This window comes from Hemicordylus capensis, chromosome 3 (genome assembly GCF_027244095.1).
Source record: "Hemicordylus capensis ecotype Gifberg chromosome 3, rHemCap1.1.pri, whole genome shotgun sequence".
Classification (NCBI taxonomy): domain Eukaryota; kingdom Metazoa; phylum Chordata; class Lepidosauria; order Squamata; family Cordylidae; genus Hemicordylus; species Hemicordylus capensis.
The window spans coordinates 256,133,905-256,149,422 of record NC_069659.1 but is presented as its reverse complement, the minus strand read 5'-3'; positions in this window follow the sequence as shown (position 1 = coordinate 256,149,422).

The following is a 15,518-nucleotide window of genomic DNA, read 5'->3' as shown; positions in this document are numbered from 1 at the left end:
ATCCACTTTTTAAATATTATCGTAAATGTTTATTAACGGGGAAGACCAAAAGCCTGTGCCATTGGCACACACATGACTAGCACATCAGTGAGCTGCTCATGAAAATGGGCTCCTACTACACTGTACATTTATTTAGGTTCAGGGCAAACAAGCCTGCAGGCATTTCTGTACCAGTTTGGCCACTGAATTACATAACATTTTCCAAACAGGATCAGTTGCTGAAGATCATTTTTTTCTTTCTGGTATATAATCTGCACTCACTTAACTAACTGCTCATTTACTTTGTCGCATTCTCCAGGTCTGTTAGCAGATGTTTACAATTCCTCGGCAAAATGTTTCCACTTGGTGTGATCACTGAATATGAATGAGGTGACATTTCTTACATCACTGTTTCTTATCACAGCCCATGATTGTGTTGCCAAAAGGCTGGACTCTCCTCGCTCTAGCTCTAACACCTCTCTTATGATTTTTTTCCCACCTGTTTTAATTTGTCAAATTTTCCTTCCCAAGACCACAGTCTGTTTTGCTGTCCTTACAAAAGGCCTCACTCTAGCAAATAAGCTTGTTTACAACTGTCATCTGGGATCCTTCCTGAATATATTCAACCTCTAAATAGCTATTATGTACATGAGAGCTTTGCTTTTATTATAGGATGCCTAGAGTACCCATTTCCCCCAGAAATGTCCTCATAATTCAGTGTACTCTACTGTACTCAGCCCTTATATTCCTTTTTGAAAATATAATAACGATGACTCTCTACTCTTGTACCCCATTTCTTTCCTTTCTGTTTACTTCAGAAATTCCAGACAATAAATCTGGACTGGAGAGAACTGGGTTCAAATTCTCACTCCACCACAAACATCTGGATAGGTCTTGAACAAGTCACACACCACATTCTCTTGTGTGCTCGATAGTGGCCCCTGTGGATTGTGGCTATTATGCACAAGTAGAAGCAATAGAAGATGTGTAAGCACTCCTGGTGAGAAGTCATGTCGCACAGCTGTACAAACTCATTTTGAAACTGTTATCTCCACAAGAAAAGTTTTCACGTTAGGGAAGAGGCTTGACTATCTTTCATCTGATGCAATAACTTCCCTCATGGGAGGAAACTGATATGGAAGCAGATTCAAACAAGCAATAACTTATCTGAATTCTGAAATGCTGAAACATAGTGAGAGGTCTGTGCCACGGGAGTATCTGCACATTTCAATTGGCAGACTGTTTTTGTTTTATAACTGCTTCCTTCACACACACAAAGAAATCTTGGCTGCATCCCCCCGCCCCCACTCTCCTGTCTGAATTCAGAGAGTTCCCTCTCTGCAGTCAGCAAGACTGCAGATAGGACGGGGAACTGGCTGTGCGGGCTTCCTTCTTTCATGAAGGACAGCCCCCACTGCCAATAACAGAGAGCAGAACCTCGTGTCATTCTTCGAATGGAACAGGAGTTCCTGGTGCCAGGCCTGCATTCAGACGTAACGGTCCGGTAATCTCTGGCACCTTCAACTCTGATTTCTCATTACATGCAAATGCGGCCCTTATGTAGATTTAACTAAAGGTTTATTCTGCAACAACTCTGTTTTCTCCTCCTTCTTTCCCTCCCTTTCCCTTTCTGACCCCTCCCCCACACTCTCTACATAGAACCCCAATGGGACAAACATCCAAAAAACTAAATACAAAAGATTACTGGATAGAATACAACACAGATTCCAAGGCTATCAAACAGCACTGTCTCTGTACTCATGCCCAGTGTCCATGAGAGCACACTGGCAATCCCTGCCAAGCAAACATGACCATAGCCTCCAAATATTGTGCTGCCCCAAAATATAGTGTTTGTAAGAGGAGGAGAGTCTTCCCATTACCAGGTGCTAACATTACCAATCACAGGGAGAGCCTTTAAACAATTGCAGCATTTGTTTTCTTGTGGATAACATGGGGCAGGACCACAAAAAGCAACAATTGGTTCAGAGCTTGTCTTGTGGATGCTGTCCCTGGGTTACATTTGAATGCTTGAACAGAGCTCAAGTCCCATTGATTGCAGTGGAGTGTGAGCATGAGGTATGACTAAATTCAGTGGGTGACATCCTGCCTAAATTTACTCAGAGAAGTCCCCTTGAAATTAAAAAGACAAATTATGCATGCCTAACTTGTTCTTTTAATTCCATGGGATTTCTTTGAGTAAATTTAGGCAGGCTGTCAACTAATATGATTCCCCCCCCCCACACACACACTACTAACCATGTTTAGGAATGTAGACACACACACACCCCACACACACACTACTAACCATGTTTAGGAATGTAGACCCCCCCCCCACACACACACAACTAACCATGTTTAGGAATGTAGACTTAAATTAAGCTGATTTTATTATTTCTAACAAGGCCCTGGGAATCTCTTTTCTGAAACAATGGCACTATTGTTATAATCCTTGGAACACCCAAGTGTGTAAACAAGAATTTTTTTTAACCTGATCATAGGTAAAGCTATAATAAAGTCAAGTGTTCTGCCTCTAAGATTTTTTTAAAAAAATAATCCATTTTTATTAGCTGGTTTGCTGGGGTGGGGGAGAAGAGAAAAGACGCCAAAAGGCAGTGCAAAATTATCTCATAGACTTGCAGATAGTAATCTTGAGGCTCAAATAGCTTTCATTATGCATCTCTTCTGGTCACTTTATGGTCTCATTAATATATGTATTAAATCTCAGAGACTCTATCTAGGTTTTGGCATATTATGAGGGGAAATTAGATGCAGGACATTCCAAAAGGCAAACTCAAGAGAAGCACCTGCCAAATCATATACTGGCAGTGGAACATCTTGGAGCTTTGTGTATACAAAACAGTCTGCCAAACCTCAAGCAATGCATCAAATTTGCCAAAGAATTTGGCATTCAGAGTCTCAGCAAACACTCTAGGACTAGTTGAAAAGGATTGCCTTTCAATGCTCTTGCTTAGCTTCTTGAAGCCAAAGTTTGTGCCACTTTCCAAAATGACACTGGGGCCCCCTTTGTGCCTCTAGCACTGAACATGCCTTACCAACATAGTTAATGCTCTGTGTAATGTGGGGAACTCCTGTTCGTTACTCAAATTATCATTCTTAGACTTGCAGCAATTTGATTCCAATAATCTGGTGGATGTGTGTGTTTTACTCTTCCACAGTCTTAAGGATGTGAGTTGCTGATTGCTATTTTTACTGAACAGAAACATAATATCTGGGCTCTTCTCCTGGGGATGTGGCCTTGCCTGCACTAGTAGGAAACAGCGGATGTGATATTTGTAAGAGTCCGAAAATGTCAACATTGGAACATTCATAAGGTGGGTCAGTGCTGCTGTAGAGACTTGGGAAATACAAAAAGTGAATAAACTGTCTTTTGTGAAGGAGGCCTATATCTGATGTCACACAGAGTGCCTCCCCATCTATGAATAATTTTATTCCTTGTCTTATTTTGATAGTCATGCATTGTTTCTGTATATTAAAAAACCCTTATTTACTTAACGTATAGCAGTTGTCTCAGCACATCAGTACATCTTTGTGTAATATATAGGGTCAGTTCTCACAAAATATTTTCATGAACCTTTCAGTGCACTCCCATGATTGCAATTCTGTGATTTCTGGTTGCATACAATCATAGATCCCTGGCTTACTGCTTCCAACCATAAATCCATGAACTGACATACATGACTGCAAATTCACACATTTCATCAATACTCCAGAGGCACCTCTTCACATATGAAAACAGCAAATGGTGTTTCAAACACATTACAGCAGCCGAGGAAAATATCTCTGTCTTTCATCTACAGACCCCGCTATAATAAAAACAATTCAGTACTTATATGTTAGAGAGAACACATAATTATGGGTTTTTAAAAATATTTACCTGCACAACTCTGCTGAGAGGAATGTAAAAGCCATTATACATCATTTTATATAGGGAAAGTGAGGTATAGCATTTATATCATATTATACTCATAAAACGGCTTGGAATTTGCAAGCATTGCTTGTGACGGCGGTTCTAGGGATGAGGTAAGGGCAGGGGAAAATACCTGTAGAAAATGGCAAATGTCACTGCCACTGGCATCCAGCATCCTAAGGGACACCTGGGAGGCCTACACAGCATTCCACAGGGAGGCCAGCCCAACCCCACTGGCACCCAGCTGGCCTCCATGCAAGTGCGACCGCCATTCAAGTGGTACATACAGCCATTAAGCGCCTATGGACCACTCAAATGGCAGCTGCACAACCATGGAGGCCAGCTGAGTGGCAGAGGTCATGTGGCCTCCCTGCGGGATGCTGGGTCAGCTTTCCAGGCTTCTTGCCAGATGCCAGTTGCCAGCGGCAGTTACATTTGCCAATTTCTCCAGATATTTCCCACATGCCCTGGAATCACCATCACCAGCCATGTTGTCTATGAAGTATCATTCCCCAGGGCTTTCCTGTGAGAGAGTTTTGCCACATTTCCCAGGAATGTAATGAATATTTCCAGGATTTCCCTTTTTAAATTTCTTTTTTAATTTTTTGTAGTCTGAGCAACATCTGGAACCTACCTGCGAAAACAGCGTGTTTCTATCTTTTGTATTTTGGTCTGAGAGTTTGGTATCAGTCAGTCAGCTGGTGAGGCTCAAAGAGCTTTATATTGTAGATTACATTGTTGTTCCTGTATTCATTAAGCATTGGGCATGAAGAATGTACTTGCATGCATTCAGTGGGGCTTTTCACATCATTTCACCTAATGCTAGAAGCCTTCTCTCTGCACATTGAATATAAAAAGCAGCGTACAGGTTGAGTATCCCTTATCCAGACTGCTTGGGACCAGAAGTATTCTGGATTTTGGATTTTTCTGGATTTTGAATATTTGCATAATGAGATATCTTGGGCATGGGGATCCAGAGTGCCAAAACAGATGCCAACAGAGCAGGCGCCAAATTGAGCAGGAAGTGGAGGGGGGCTTTCCCTTTTTCCCTCTAGTGCCAAAGCGAGAACATCAAAAACATTAAAAAGCTTCACACTAAAAACAGAGCCTCAACTAGAGAGAATTACAGACAAAACCCCTGTCACTAACAGTCTTATGAAATAAGTAAGTTTTGACTGCATGTTTAAAAACAGCAAAATTGGGAATCTGCAAGCAAGTGAGCTGAGGCATTTTGTTTTTTGTTTTTGTTACGGCGTGGTGTCCAGATTTTGGAGCATTCCGGATTTTGGATGTCCAGATAAGGGATACTCAACCTGTATTGTATGGGGAGGGGGAAGTATGCATGGGAAAAGAATATTAGAGCCCCACTGAGTGCATAGAGCTAGCCACTCAGTTCTGTGAATTGCATTTCCTGTGAGGTTGGTTTTAATATTTCTTTTTTAAATTGGGAACTTGAGGCTGGGATAGACCAAGGCCACCATCAAAGCAATCTGAACCCAGGTTCAAAACTCAATATATCAGACTGGTTCAACATTTATTTATTTTGCAGACAAACTTCATATAAAGAGTTATTTATTTCTTTGGCATGGCAGAGAAGCATTTTCAAACACTCCCTCATAAAAGCAGAGAGTCTGTCCTCAAGTGCCAAACAGTGGCCATTTGACTATGGAACTCCAAACTTAATATCTATGAAGAGTCCAAATTAAAAGCAACAGTGTTTTTCTCCAAGATGCATTGACCTTCCAACATTTCTTTTACATTTCCCCCCATTTCTTTTATCCATCCTAATCATCAGTCTGAAATGTGTGGTTTATCTCCAGTGTACTGGCCCAGCCGACAAAAACACTGTCATTTGCTTGCTCATCTTCCATTTTACTAGCCCCTGCGGCTTAGATTCGCAGTTCAAATTGCTGTTTGAACCTTTTCCAGATATCCTCAGCATTCCCCATAATTTTTAAGGCTGATGGGGGATTTACCCGTTGCAATCACACAAACTCGGCAGCAGCCATTTTTATTTTACCTTTCCCCTTGCTGTAGTCAGCACTGGGTTCCTGGAATGTTTTTAACCGAGTCTGCTGTGCATTCCTTTCTTGGTACAACACAGCCTTTCATTGGCGTGTGCAGCAAGCTTTAGCTAATTTAGTTCCTTAGGACTGTATAATGACTGGAGTACCGGCACAGGGAAATAAGCAGTGCTCAGTTGTCCCGGCTACACATGCAATACAGCAAGTAAAGTGCTATTGTGTCTGATTTCTTTCCAGAGTCACAGTCTTTATTCTGAGACCCTCCAGGGGCTGCACTGCAAGATGCTGCCCTTAACCTGAGCTAGATCATACACCAAAAAAAGTTATGGGCTGTAATTTAGCTCTTAACTATAAAGGATGACTTTTGTCAAAGCACAAAAATGTCTTGCCTGACTGCATTCTTTACTGCCTGTCACCATGGATGATGTGCAAGTGTAGGAGAGAGGCAGAAACAGACAACAATGTTCAGAAGTGGGACTGATGCCACCAAGCATATGAGACACTTACAGGGTGAAGCTCCCTATTTCTTGTCAAAAGTACTACTGAAGAACAGTTGGTTTTTGATATCTCATAGACTCACATACAGCACAACAGTGCACTGCCTATGGAAGAGTGGCATGCACATGCTTCCTCTGCATTCTAATGTCTCCCAAGCTTAGAGAGGTTAGGAACATAGGAACATAGGAAACTGCCTTATATACCATTGGTCTATCTAGCTCAGTACTGTCTACACAGACTGGCGGTGGCTTCTCCAACATTACAGGTAGAAGTTTCCCTAGGTCCTATTTTGGAGATGCCAGGGAGAGAATGTGGAACCTTCTGCATGCAAGCATGCAGGTGCTCTTCCCAGAGTGGCCCCACCCCCTAAGGAATCTTACACTGCTCACATGTAGCCTCCCATTCAAATGCAAACCATGGTGGACTCTGCTTTGCAAAGGGGACAATTCATGCTTGCTATCACAAGACCAGCTCTCCTCCTAGTTCTGTTGCTACTATGGATTGCATAATCACTGTAGCGATTAGCCTCCTATTATTCCCAATGGGCCACACATTGCTGCAGCAATGACACAATCCTTAGTAGCAATGAAGCCTAGGGGTGTGCAGGAACCTAAAAATGTGGTTCAGTTTGAATTCAATTTGAATTTGAACTGAACTCTGTACCACCAAACTGGTTTGGTCAAACTGGCCGGCCGGTCCAGTCCGTTTGGACAAACCAGTTCAGTGACTTGAGCGGCAATACTTGTAAAGGGGAATCCAGTGAGGGGAATCCAGTGAAGAGTCCCCTTTACAAGTAAAAGGGATGTATAATTCTGCAAAAAGCTACAGAGAAAGCGGTGAGAAAGGTAGTCTAAGGTTCTTACTGCCTGACCTGGCACGACTGCTGGCCCTGCCTCTCGCCGCCTCCAATACAGCCCAGTCGCCGCCAAATCTGTCTTTAAGCAGGCCATCTGGCAGCATGGTTCAGGCCTCTGTGGATGTGCAGAGCCCAGAACCTCGCCACCACTGAGTGGGTATCCAGCTTAAAGACCCTGTGCCGCAGCTTTTCATAGTTGAACCAGTCCGCTCGAACCAGGCTTGGTTCAGTTTGATTGTGGACCAAACCGACCTCAGTTCAATGACCAACACTGAATCCACTCTCATTCTTACCAGAGAATCTACTCTCAGAAGAACACCTCAGAAACAATTAAACCCAGTGCCCCATGAGCTTGTGGGTTTGGGGTGGTTGGCACCCTGTGTGCACTACACCACACCCTGCTCTGTGTCACCCTGCTGCTCCCCTAGTGGAGTTATGGGGCTGCTGAAATTCTCCATTATTCCCTATGGGGTGAAACCTTATAGACACGTAAACTTCAGAAATTCTTTAAAAATCACCCCTTTCACCAATTTCTTTGAAATCTTGCTGGTAGCAGGCACCCATTGGTGCTCTACCACCTGACCCCCCAAACCCCTTTTCTGCCCTGAATCTTCCCCCAAGACATTCCAACTTCAAAAACCTTTTTAAAATCACCCCTTTGCCCAATCCTTTTGAAATCTGGGTGGTAGCTTCCTTGCACCCATTGGGCACTACCACCCACCACAATCCACTCTGGGCCACCCTGGTGCCCCCCCCCCAGAATTATAACTAAGGCTGCTGAAATCACCCCTTTGCCCAATTTCTTTGAAATTTGGGTGGTAGCTTCCTTCCATTGGGCACTACCATCCAGCCCACTCTTTTACCCCCAGACCTTTTTTTGCCCCAAATCGATTCAAATTCTGATTCAGAAAATTTGGGTACAAATCGAATCTGGGCTGATGGGGGGCGGATTCAGACCCAAAACAAATGGGGGACGATTCTACTAGGGTACAAATAAAAATGAAAAAAATCAATTCGTGCACATCCCTAGAACTTGCAGTAGTTTTTTCAAACACTAATTGTCCTCAGTGGGGTCACAATCTAACACTGCCCCCAGGAGAGGCAAAATAAATAAAAATAACATTGCAGAACCATAGATAGAACCATACTATCTATTTTAAAAACAAAAACATCCACAAAGAGAGACCCCTAGACAGGAGCTAAATCTTAGTCCCAGGTGTGGTGTGCGGATGGTGTTTCTGGAGCTCTTCCCAGGAGATCTTCACCTGCCAAACCCTGGAATGCTCTTCCTCTCTCATTGAAGCATCAGCTGCTTGATTTGGCCTAAGACTATGATGCTCACACCACATTTGTTTGGATTAATTTTAAGGCAGCGCATTAATGCTGTCAGTGAGATATTACTTGAGTAAGGATATCACATGGATTGTACTTTTGTTTAAAATTACATCCGGTGCAATAGTTCAAAGAGTGACTCCGCTGCATAATCCAGTGCCTGGGAAGGCTCACTCTGGTTCCACCTAACAAAGCATTTCAGCCATTTTGAAATGACAACGTTCACCACTCACTTACGTTGCAGCTGATCCTTGTCTTTATCCTAATCTACTTTGTTCGTCTCTACTGCCGGATCTTACTACTGGTGATGATGTTTGCAGTTTCAAAATGACTGAACTGAATAGTGATTAGAGATGCCACTGAATTATTTCTAAGTGCCGTTTAATGGAAAATTTTGTGGTTTCCGCTTGCCAATTCATATAAAGATTTTTGAGGGAAGCAACAAAAAAGGCAGTTAGGAGATCAGTATAACTAGTACAACTTGGGAAGGGCTGCCTAGTCCTATGCAGTAGGGAAAATGTTGAGGTTCTCAAGCAAAACAGAGACAAGCAAAAATGGTTATGAGACATCTAACAATTGTATATGTGACTGTTTTTCACATCCTTTAATACAATATAGTGGTGCCTTCCCAATGGCAGGCACTGTGTAGCAGTTACTACAGAAAGATGCAGTCCCTGTCGTTCATCAGTAAATTGCAAGGAGCATGTCTACAAATATGTGGGAATGCCCTTTCCAGAGTAAACCCCATAATAAATCCTGTTGGAACCTTTGACACCAGTCCTATTTTTAAGAAAGCCTGAACACCATCATGACTGGAACAACACAGTGGTTCTCAAATTGCCTTGGCAAATAGGAGCTCTTTGTAGAAATGCGTTTGTTTATTTGGGGGGTCCTTGAAGCTTGTTGTGAATGGTCCACTGTCTTCTCCAAAGATAAACTAGGAGGTGAAAGACAAAAGCCAATACAGGCAATTGTGGGAAGTATTTCCACCTGGAAGTGTGAGGAGGGACTAAACCTTTCTATTATCTGCCTTTTGAGAGAAAGCAGTCCAGCACTGCTCATCTTAGCACAGTGTGCAGGCATCAAATAAGGTTGCCAACTGTCTGGAAAAAATGGATTGGCCTGATTTTGTGCCTTTATTGGCAGCATGTTCGGTAGAAATGAGCAGGTGAAACTTTTCAAACCATGAAGATAAAAATTGTCACCTGCTACCTTGCAGATTGAGTTGCTGTTATAGGCACGGAAGCAAGGGGTGGTAAAGGCATTACATTTTTCTTTACTTTAAAATGATTTTATAATTTTTTCCACACACGAACTATCCTCCAAGGCACTGTACAAAAATGCAATGTTTAAAATGCATAAGAGCAATTAATAAATAATAGATTAAAAACATTAATAATGCAACAGCAGCAAAATTAATCAACCAGTCTGTTTAGAGGCTGCTTGAAGAAGAAAAGTTTTCACCTGCATTCATCAGGTCATCTATACAAAGCTCCCAGGAGGGAGGAAGCCATATAAACATATTAAGTGAGGGAATTTCATTGGGGCAACAACAGAAAAAGCCCTGCAATTTGGCCTCCATGCAAAATGGAATGTGCCAGTGACTTGAGGCTGGGCCTTCCCTATAGCCATGCCTGTGTTCTGGAAAGCCTCCCCCTTCTACTGGAGTAAGAGGTCCCATTCTGACCCACCTTCTGCTACTAAAGGGCTTGCATGGTCACTTGGCTGAGAGCCCCCTCAAACCTGATGCCTCAACATTGAGGAGTACTTCTCCAGACTATGAACTTTATCTTTGAGGTGAGTGCAATCCCGTCCAGAACTCAGCATTTTCCCACTGAGTCCTGTACTGCAGTATGGCTGCTTGCACAGCACCATGGGTGACCCTGTGTGTTGCGTACACAATGGCTGATACAATCATTTGGCACTGTGCTGGTACATTTGACACTCTGCTCATCTGGCAGTGACTTGAGGCTGGGCCTTCCCTATAGCCATGCCCATAGCCATGCCTGATTACTTCCACACTAATGCTGTGCTGTTGCGTGAGGGTGGTGGTGATTTTCACCAGCCTCCCTTTCTCTTTGAAGATCCCTGGTGACTCTTGAAAATATAGAGAGAGCCAGCGTGGTGTAGTGGTTAGAGTGCTGGACTAGGACCAGGGAGATCCGAGTTCAAATCCCCATTCAACCATGAAACTAGCTGGGTGACTCTGGGCCAGTCACTTCTCTCTCAGCCTAATCTACTTCACAGGGTTGTTGTGAAAAAGAAACTTAATAATAACAATAATATCCCTCAGGAACATATATTCATGAGGCACAGTAGACTTCAGAGGGAAGGGGAGACTGAGAAAAATCACCTCTCTCCCACCTATATGGCACCACAGCAGTAGGGTAGAAATCAGCATTGAAGCACAATGCAAATCTGGATGCCAACCCAACCGAGCACTGATTCATGGGATAGGACTCAAAATGCAATTACAATAAATGACACTGAGGAAGAAAAAAGGAAACCCTGCTTTTGTCTCTTTTTTGTTTTGAAGTTTTATTTTTATCCTGCATCATTGTTTCTCAAGCTGGCGATGCAATACGCATATTTAAGGTGACTTCCAAGTACTCCTTTAAGACATTGAAATTTATTATGTAAAAATGGATAATATCTTGTTAAAATGTTGTTAAAATTGTTAAAAGCATGTTAAAAACAAACAAACATTTCGGCCTCAGTATTGTTCCTCCATCTTCAGTGTTGTTCCTCCAGAAGATGGAGGGACAACACTGAGGCATGCATTTGACACTGAAATGTTTGTTTGTTTCTAACATGCTTTTAACAACATTTTTAACAACTTTTTAAAAGATAGTATCTGTTTTTATGTAATAAATTTGAAGGTCTTAAAGAAGTACTATGTAATATAATTAAAAAGAAGACGATAAAGGAAGGGCTCCAGATAAGAAGTTGTCTTAAAGTTGTAAAAAGTTATTTTTCTTGCTAAAACCAGCGCCTCATTCCACTGATAGCAGATGCTTGGATACACTAAAGGCTTGCTTCTAAGACTGCTACTTATGAGTTGGAAAACTGAAAACTTATCTTTGTAAAGTGGCATAAGGCACTTCATGACGACTTGCTTAATCCCTTCTGTTATCTAAAAGTGTCATACAATCAAAGTCCAAGTTCATGAATAAAATGTCTCTGATCATTCCTAAGCAATGTTTCATATGGATAGCTTTTTAAAATGATACAAAACATGTCAGACAAGCATGCTAGCTTTGGAAGGAACAAATAACATGAAACATTACTTTTCATTCCAAATTTGTGATTTACTTTGCTTTTAAATTATTCTTTTCATGCTTTTGATTCATTACAACCACTGAAGGTGACATTATACATATTTCTGTGTGTGATCCTGATTCTCCCAATACTTGTTGCTTGCAACATGCAGAAACTGCATCCTTACCAAAAGATACATCTAAGATATTCTCTTCTCACTATATATCCTAGCAGATTGCCTGAACAAAATCTTCCTGAACATATCATTTCTCTACTAAATTCATACTAGGAAGATGCTCAGAGTTGTATACTTGGTGGTCCTCCAATAATTATGGCTGTCCACTCAGTGGAGATCTGAACATCAGCTTCTGAAAGTCATTCTGTTGTTGTTGTTGTTGTTGAATTTAAATAGCCAAAATTAAGTGGCAATAGGGGTGTGGGATTGGAATTGTATAAGTCAACCCAAGATCTGTGGGAGCTCCAATGCATCCATGAAGCCACAGTGTGTGCAGACATCTCTGTTCATTTGAAGGACATGCACAGAACTCTCCCAGGCACTGATGTGAATGAAGGAGTCCTTGCATCCAACTGTGCATTGGAAGTTGGATGCATCTCATATTGGTTTTTTCCTTCCTTGTTATATAAATGAAGGCTACTGTACTGTGCAACAGTAGATCAGCCTGGATGCATTGTGTTTGCGTAAGCTGTGCAAATTGTAGTACGCAAGAGTACTGTAAGTCCATTGGAAATAAAGGGCTCACAGTTGTATAACATAATTTTTGCAAATGTGCTCAGATGCAAAATTTACTAGGCTGACACACTCCTGCATATGAGAGGTGCTCTTTAAATATGAGAGTTATGGTTTTGTTTTTCAATGTATTTTAGACCATCCTGATCACTCAGGAAAATGCTGGTGTAAAACACAGTCCTCATAATGCTACATGAAAGTACCATCGCCTGCATGAAACTGGACTTAACACTTTTCAAACAACCTCAATAGCTGATAATCAGCTGGCATCACATGGCTGATGCTAGCTGTTACACATGTTCAGACAATCAAGTGATAACTCACTGATCATGTGATCAGTGTAATATGTGAGCATGTGTTTGATCAGGTTCTTGTGTTCATTACTGATGTGAGCAGGGAGGATTTGATTTGGAACACTAACATTTGTGTCACCTGTAAACTAAACCTCTGCCCACACAGACTGAGTCTTACAAATCATTTGACAAGACAAGGTTATTCATGTCCCAGCTAACTTGTACACAAAACTGGCACACAAGGACCCATAGCCTGGAGCTAAGTGCAATGAGACAGAACCATAGGAACTTATTTCAGCAATACACAAAGGACCATGTCCCAGTGAAAGCTGAAGGAGTGTACTGTGTGACAAGAAAAGCAACTCTACTTAAATTTCTTGCTCAATTTTTCCTATGTATTTCCTAAAAAATAAAAAAATCCCTGTATTTTTTTAATGGACCTTGCTCAGCAGAGCAAAACATGGAGGGGATTTCTTCTGCCCTAATTTATCCATCAAAAGGACCAAGGAAGCTCTTGGAAATGCATTCATACTCCTTCCCTCTCCCCAGCTCTCCTCATCACTGACGTTCTATCACACACTGGAGAATATGGAGCTCTTCAATTGCTCTCTATCCACCCCATCTCTTTTCAAGCCCTACTTCACTCTCTTGTCTCTCATGCATACTCCACAGATTTCCTTGTGCTGAAGAATCCAACTCTGTTAACTATCTCAGTAGGAAACATACAGCTCATCCTTACAACACAGAGACTGTATCAACTAAGAAGTCAAAGGACACCTGAAAGTGTTCCCATTTCCTGGAGACCACTTATTTCTCTCCCCAGAAAGAGATAATAACTGTTCTCCTGTGCAGGCAGGCATTCCAGGAGGTCCCAGTGAGGTCTGCATCAATGGGGCCAACTGACTAAATGCAAGGGCTTCTCTAGGGTTCTGCCAGATGCCAGGAGCAGTGCACAGCTGCCAGAGGGCTCAGCACAGGGCTAGCAGAGAGTGGGTGGGATGGGAAGCATCTCTCAAGGGGCCCCAGTGAGAGAAGGAACTAGAAACAACCACTTAGCATCTATTTAGAGCCTGGGAGCATTTGTGAAAGACATCCCCATTACTGTTGAAAAGATGCAAATCTGGTGAAATAATCAGCTGTATGGCTTCAGGCTGTTTCTGAAATACCCTGATTCTTTACCACAGTGAAGGTATTAAGTGTAAGACACACAGCAAGGCCGAGTTCATGTTGCTCAGAGGTAGCCCCTAACCAAACTCCACCAAGTATTGTAAAAGAAGGTTTGTTATCTTGGGAAATACTGATAGTTCATCCAATACAGTTTTTAAGAAAGAAAGGAGGAGAGAAAAAAGAATCCTTAAGGCAGGTTACAGGGGTGCCAAGGAGGAAGGGGGGGGAAGCACAGCTCACAGGCATAAACGACAAAGAAAACATACCTTGTTTGTGAATGTTTCACAAACCTTGTGGATGTTTAGAACCCATTCACCAAGTCTACTGTCAAATCACTGCAGAATATGTCAATTAAGGTTTCAAATATCACATCAAATTCTCTTACCCATGTACCGTCAGCCACCGAGCTAGGTGCCATATGAGCTATGCTATAGAGATGTGTTTTATTTTTAAAAATATGAGCAGATAAGTAGAAGCTTTTTAAAAAAAACAACACTTTTCTTGTTTTGGAAAATTGCTGTGTTTGTGATGCAGTGCACGGCAATAGGGCACTTTATGTGTCCCTCTGTCCCACCCCACACCCCAACTTTCCTTCTCTCTCTTTAAAAATAAAAACCTTTTACCAGGTTTGTTTAGTTAAGTTTTGAAATACATCAACAATTGAGCACTGAAGCACAGTCAAAAATTTACCATAGACAAGCATTATTTAAACTCAGCATTGCTACTGTGAACAATTCTTTTAAAAAACATGATTATAGTATGTTTAAACTGCCATAATATCTAATCTAAATATTGAATCGATTTAGAGAGGATAATATATGTTTTCGAATACCCATACTCTACACAGGCAAACATTCACTAGAAGAATTATTACATAAAGTCACTGTGTAGAGCAAATTTAAAATGCCTCTTATGGAACAAAGAATCTATATAGACAGCAGTTATGGGCAATTACAGAAGTGTTGGAAGTAATACAAGACAAAGTATCTTACATTTAGATATTTGCACTCTTTTTGTGATAGACATTGTGAGAAGGAAGCTAAAACTGTTTACATTTCATTGATTTAAAATCATTAAGTTTAAATCAAAGAAAGTTTATACATCCCTATGCATGCCCTTATGCTTATGTACTATATATTCTCTTTTCATGCTTTCTTGTTTCCTCAGTGGGCAGATAATTTTGCTGTAGTTTTCAGCATAACTTGGGGGGAGTACACACATTGCAACACATGGTACTTTGTTTCTTTACAGATAATATAAGCCACAGGAAAAAAGAAAAGAAAAATAAGCAAGAAATCATTTCCTTGCACCTTTTGATGCCTCCACCCCTACCCATTTTTCTATAACAACATAAAAGATGCTGTTATGACAAGTACTCTGATAGCTCTTTCTTTCATTTATAATTTAACTACAGCCTATGTAACCTAATCAGAAA